The 6,296-nt window shown below is 37.3% G+C and overlaps 1 pseudogene; it reads left to right on the top strand.

Moving 5' to 3' along the window:
* LOC102259993 overlaps nucleotides 1-2,382 on the top strand; it is a 7,166-nt pseudogene extending 4,784 nt beyond the window's left edge.
* Nucleotides 2,383-6,296: the final 3,914 nt, after the last annotated feature.

Genomic DNA, 6,296 nt, shown 5'->3' with positions numbered 1-6,296 from the left:
TACCAGGCTGTTTTGAGAACAGTGGCTTTGTAATACAGCTTGATATCTAATATTGAGATCCTACCTACTTTGTTCTTCTTTCTCAGGATTGCTGCAGCTATTCAGGGTCTTTTTTTATTCCAGATGAATTTCTGGAAAGTTCATGGTCTGTGGAATATCCCATTGGTATTTTAATGGTGAATGCATTGAATCTATAGATTGCTTTGGGTAATATGGACATTTTAATGATGTTGATTCTACCAATCCATGAACACGGTATGTTCTTCCATCTGTTTATGTCTTCCTCTATCTCTTTTTTCAGTGTCCTGTAGTTTTCTGAGTAGAGGTCTTTTACCTCCTTAGTTAAGTTTATTCCTAGGTATCTTAATTTTTTTGTTGCAATGGTAAATGGGATTGCTTTTTTAATTTCTCTTTCTGTGAGTTCATTATTGGTGTATAGAAAAGCTGTAGACTTCTGGGTGTTAATTTTGTATCCTGCTACATTGCTGAATTCATTTATTAAGTCTAATAATTTTTTGATGGAGTCTTTAGGATTTTCTATGTACAGTATCATGTCATCTGTGAATAAGGACAGTTTTACTTCTTCTTTTCCAATTTGGAAGCCTTTTAATTCTTCTTCTTGTCTAATCGCAATGGCTAGTATTTCCAGTACTATGTCGAATAGGAATGGTGGCACCATTCCTTGTCATCCTTGTCTTGTTCCTGTTCTTAGGGGAAATGGTTTTACTGTTTGCCCATCGAGTATGATGTTGGCTGTGGGTTTGTCATATATGGCTTTTATTATGTTGAGGTATGATCCTTCTATTCCCACCTTGCTGAAAGTTTTTATCAAGAAAGGGTGTTGGATTTTGTCAAATGCTTTTTCTGCATCAATTGATATGACTATGTGGTTTTTACCTCTCAATTTGTTATGTGATGTATCACGTTTATTGATTTGCAAATATTGTACCATCCTTGCATCCCTGGGATAAATCCTACTTGTTCATGGTGTATGATCTTTCTGATGTACTGCTGGATCCAATTTGCTAGAATTTTGTTAAGGATTTTGGCATCTATGTTCATGAGGGATACTGGCCTATAATTCTCTTACATTGTGTTGTCTTTATCTGGTTTTAGTATTAGGGTGATGCTGGCTTCATAGAATGAGCTTGGAAGTGTTCCTTCCTCTTGAATTTTTTTGGAATAGTCAGGAGGATAGGTTTTAGTTCTTCCTTGAATTTTTGGTAAAACTCCCCTGTGAAGCCGTCTGGCCCCGGGCTTTTGTTTGCTGGAAGCTTTTTGATGACTGCTTCAATTTCTTCCATAGTTATCGGCCTATTGAGATTTTTAGATTCTTCCTGATTGAGTTTTGGAAGGTTGTATTTTTCTAGGAATATGTCCACTGGCCACAATGTTTTGATAGCTACTCTGCTGGACAGTGTAGCAGCAATGGATGCAGCTCTTCTGTTGGCAGCTGGTAATGAGTCTTGTCCTCAGCCTCATACTTCTGCACACCTGGCTGCTATAGAAATCATGAAACTGAAGCATATTTTAATTCTACAAAATAAAATTCTTTGGTTAAAAAAAAAGCCAAGCTAAGAACAATATGAACAGATCCTTGCATTCTATGATTCCAATTTCTGCTCAGCTGAAATACAACATTGAAGTTGCCTGTGAGTACATAGTAAAGAAAATTCTAGTGCCCCCAAGAGACTTTACTTCAGAACCCCCACCTATTGTTATTAGGTCTTTTGATATCAACAAACCTGGCTGTGAAGTCGATGACCTTAAGGGGGGTGTAGCTGGTGGTGGTATTCTAAAAGGAATGCTAAAGGTGGGCCAGGAGATAGAAGTCAGACCTGGTATTGTTTCCAAAGATAGGGAAGGAAAAGTCATGTATAGTTTGAACTTTTTCAAAACTGTATCACTGTTTAGGGAATATGATGATCTTCAGTATGGTGTTCCAGGAAGTCTTATTGAAGTAGGACTAAAAATTTCCCCCACTTTGTTCTGGGCTGACAGAATGGTGAAGCAGGTACTTGATGCAGTTGGTGCTTTTCCTGGGATTTTCACAGAATTGGAACCCTCCTATTTCCTGCTTAGAAGGCTCCTAGGTGCATGCACTGAAGGAGACCAGAAAGCAGCTAAGGTGCAAAAGTTGTGAAAAAGAGTGAGGTGCTCATGGTGAACATAATGTTCCTGTCAACAGGAAGAAGAGCTAGGTGCAGTCGAGGCTGACTTGGGCAAAATCGTTTTGTCTAATCATGTGTGCACAGAAGTAGGAGAAACTTGCCCTTAGCAGAAGAGTTGAGAAAACACTGGTGTTTAATTAGTTGGGGTCAAATAAGAAGAAGAATGACAGGCCAACCATTATTCCTCTTATTATTTCAATTTGATGACTGAAGAATTCCAGTTAAAAAATACATTTCATTAAAGTCAGATTTTCTCTTAACAACCTAGGGATATATTTTCAAAACAATACCAGGGAATGAATTTCACAGCTATTACCTTAGCAGTAGCTATTATTCTCATTTTTTTTGGTGGTGAACATTTCATCTCTAGTACTAAAATAGGGTGGAGCATAATTGCAAAAGTTGACATAATGTTGGATTGAATTTACATTTCAGCATAAAGGAATTATTTCCAAGTAATGTCTAATTTATATATCAATGCAGGCTTGAATGACGCTATTTGCTACCACCAGTCTTGCTGTAGCACACATACCGCCAAACCTGTTGGAAAGAAAGTTTTTCTTCTTATTTTCATGATTCATCTTTGAGTGGCTCCAGGCTTGAAAGGATTGTTATACCAGTAAAAGTTTGAAGACACAAATTCTTAAAGACCGGCCTCCCTTTGCCTCATATTTTATGTTGCTTTATCTTTGCAGTGTTGAGTGAAAAGAAATTAATAGGTTCAAATAAAATGATCCTTTAGAGCAAAAAATAAATAAAAATAAAAAATTAACCCTTATTAATCAACAGCAGCAAGTACCAAAACAATCTCATGTATTATTAGATAACTTTCTTTCTGCCCTGAATCTTTTTTTCTCTGCTGGCTCTGATGTCTAATGTAATATATATATATGGAGGGAGAGAGAGAGAGAAAGAGAGAGAGAGAGAAAGAGAAAGAATGAGAGAGAGTCAGGATTGTTTGTTCTTGCCAAGGAAGAGGGAGGGAGAGAGAGAGAGAGAGAGAGAGAGAGAGAGAGAGAGAGAGAGAGAGAGAGAGAAAGAAAGAACGAGAGAGAGAGAGTCAGGATTGTTTGTTCTTGCCGTTTACCAGTTATGAAGACCTGTCTGCATACTGGCAACAGTGACTCATACGTCCCTGGGTTCATGAGGCAAAAACAGTAGAACAGAGAAGCCCAGAATGGCCCTGGGACAAATGGCAGCTCTGTGAGAAGCTGCTCTGGGCTTCCTTCTTCTGCCAGCATCTCTGCTCTGTATTTTTTTATCTCTTCTCCTTCTAGGAGAATTTCTTTCTAATTCCACACATTATGTTATCAGTAGATGACATTTTAGATACTGTTTAAAAATTGGCTCTGGATATGATTTGTTTTGGTCTTAGATTATATGTTTCAGGCTACCTTGTTCAGATAAACCAGGGATCATCTTTTCACAGCAAGCCTGAGCGTGCCCCAGGCATGCTCACGGCAGCCGTACTGTGCATATCAGACCGTCCTTGCATCCCCCCTCTGAAATAGCCTGCAATTGCAGTCACTTAACAGAGCAGGCTCCATCAGTGCCACCGGCAGAAAGAGGCGATCATGGAATCCTTCCTCATTTGCACTTAGAGAATACTCAGAGAGAAGGCAACAGAGCCCATTTTGAGATGGTTATGCATGTAGTTGAATTGATCTTCTCCCCAATAGCTTTCAATAATCATTGTAATTTTCACTTCTTCCTAGAAACCTGTCACTTTTAGAGATTTATATTTTGGTGAAGTTTCCAGTTTCTAGTCATATTTTTATTTAATTAGTCACTACCGGTATACGACTAGAAATTATGTGTTGCTCTTTCTGTTCTTGGCATAATCATTTGCTTTTTTAACTCTGTTTTATTAAGAGCCCTTAGAGATAATAAAAAGGATTGGCTATTTTATCGACTCCAAAGGGTAGAATTCTGGATTCTACCCTTGGATCAAGTTAAATTAATACAAGAAAGCTACATAGATGGATGTATTAAGAGCTTCTACTGAAAACAGGAAATGGAATGAATGCAGTGTTATTATAGATGATTGAATTGATAATAGTTTGATCAATAAGTCAATATGGGCACAAGCAACAATTATTTTTAGAACTCAATGTAATTTCTTTTTTTAATTAAAGTTATAGTTGGCATGCAATAATATATTAGTTCCAGGTGTACATAATGATTTGACATTTATATTTTTTGACAATGCAGTCACCACAATGTTGGTAACCATCTGTATCCATACAAAGTTGTTATAATATCGACTATTTTCCTTATGCTGTACATTATATCCCGTGACTTTTATAACTGGAGGTCTGTACCTCCTATTCCCCCTTCTTACCCCTTCCCCAACACCCACCCTTCTGGCAACCATCAGTTTGTTCTCTGATGACTCTGTTTCTGTTTTGTTTCATCTGTTCATTTTTTTTAGATTCCACGTATAAATGAAATATGGTATTTGTGTTTTTCTGCTTGACTTATATCACTTAGCATAATATGTGTAGGTCCATCTATGTCACAAATGACAATATTTCATTCTTTTTTATGAATGAATAGTATTTCATTTTATATCACATCTTTATCATTCATCTGTCGATGGGACACCGAAATTGCTTCCATATCTTAGCTATTGTAAATAATGCTGCAATGAAATAGGGGTACATATACCTTGTCTAATTAGTGTTTGTGTTTTCTCAAATACCCAGAAGTGGAATTTCTCGGTCATATGCTAGTGACAAGTAACAATTTGTGTCCTTATTTTAAGCCCTTCCCAGGATTGATGTCACTGATCACACACACACTCAGAAGTGGATGATGTATGGTTACTGTCAGGACATCTGTCATCTGTTTTGACTGTCCAGCAGCAGAACCATTTTTTATGTTTGCTGAATCCCTAATCTTATAAATATAAATATTTGGTTTGTATGACAGAAGCTAAAAATGACAGATACTTAGTTTCCTCTTTTGCAGCTAAGGCATAGACATGTGATCTAGGCTCCACCAATCAGAAGCGGACCTATAGGATTTAACACGACACTAGCTCTGCAGGTGGAGGTGGCAGTATCTGCAGCACTAGTGGGAACAGTTTCTCTCCAGACCAATTCTAAAGCATCCTTCAGCGCATTTTTCCTAGTAGTTTAGCCTGGAGCCTGTATCTCTATCCATCGTGGCGGATCCTGTGAGCTATCCAATATCTGTTTAGTAAATTACATTTTTGCCTAATTCAACTGCAGATGGCATCTGTTTCTTGCATGTGAGCATCCAGACTGACAGCGATTTCTTATACACTTTACTTAAGGATTTATAGTAATCCCTAAGTAATTTCTAGTAATGAGCACTACAACATTTGTCATACTTTCCTTTTTTTCCCACTTACAGATAGAAATCTCAGAATCAAATTTGGAATTGGATCATAGTACAGAGAATAGTTCTTACAATTAGCATAATTTGCTTATTTAGCTTTGCTCCTTTTCCCCTGTTTTTTTTTTTTAATTCATTTTATTTGTATTGTTATGCCATTGGTTTTAAGCAGCCTATCAGGAAACTCTATGGGTCTTTTCAGGCCCACATGGGTTCCTCAAATTCTCATTCCTTCCTTGTGGCCAGGCCCTAGGTCTTGGTCTTCTTCCCTTGTCCTTGTGGCTGTGGTTACCCTTTTATTTTCCTCCACACACCAGGCAAAGGGAAGTGACATAGTCTCTCCAGGCCCTCACTCTCATCTCTGACTCCTAATGAAAGCTCATTGAAGGATTTTCCAGTTAATAACGATAGGAAAGGCTGCAGCAAAATAGAAGTAGCCAAGTCTCTATAATCTGTCAATTTTGTGTGCCTGATGTATGATTATTTCTGAGATAGTCAATCAAAGTGCTGTTAAGACTCTGTCTCCTTTTAAATTGTCAAGATTCATTGAACTTCCTCCTACTCTAGTACACTTAAACTTAAAATATTGTGAAATAATACAAAAAATGTAATGCTCAACTCTTTTCAATTTTTTAAAAAATCAAAATTGAATTGGCTAGTTTACATCGAGGAAAACTGATGATTTTGTAGCATTGAGTCTTTCTTTCCATGAAGACTTCTCCATTTATTTAGGCTTTCTTTAATGCTTTCAATAATCTTCCACCC

This window comes from Myotis brandtii, unplaced genomic scaffold (genome assembly GCF_000412655.1).
Source record: "Myotis brandtii unplaced genomic scaffold, ASM41265v1 scaffold963, whole genome shotgun sequence".
NCBI lineage: Eukaryota > Metazoa > Chordata > Mammalia > Chiroptera > Vespertilionidae > Myotis > Myotis brandtii.
Note: the sequence above shows the minus strand (reverse complement) of the source record. Positions and strands in the feature narration are given on the sequence as shown.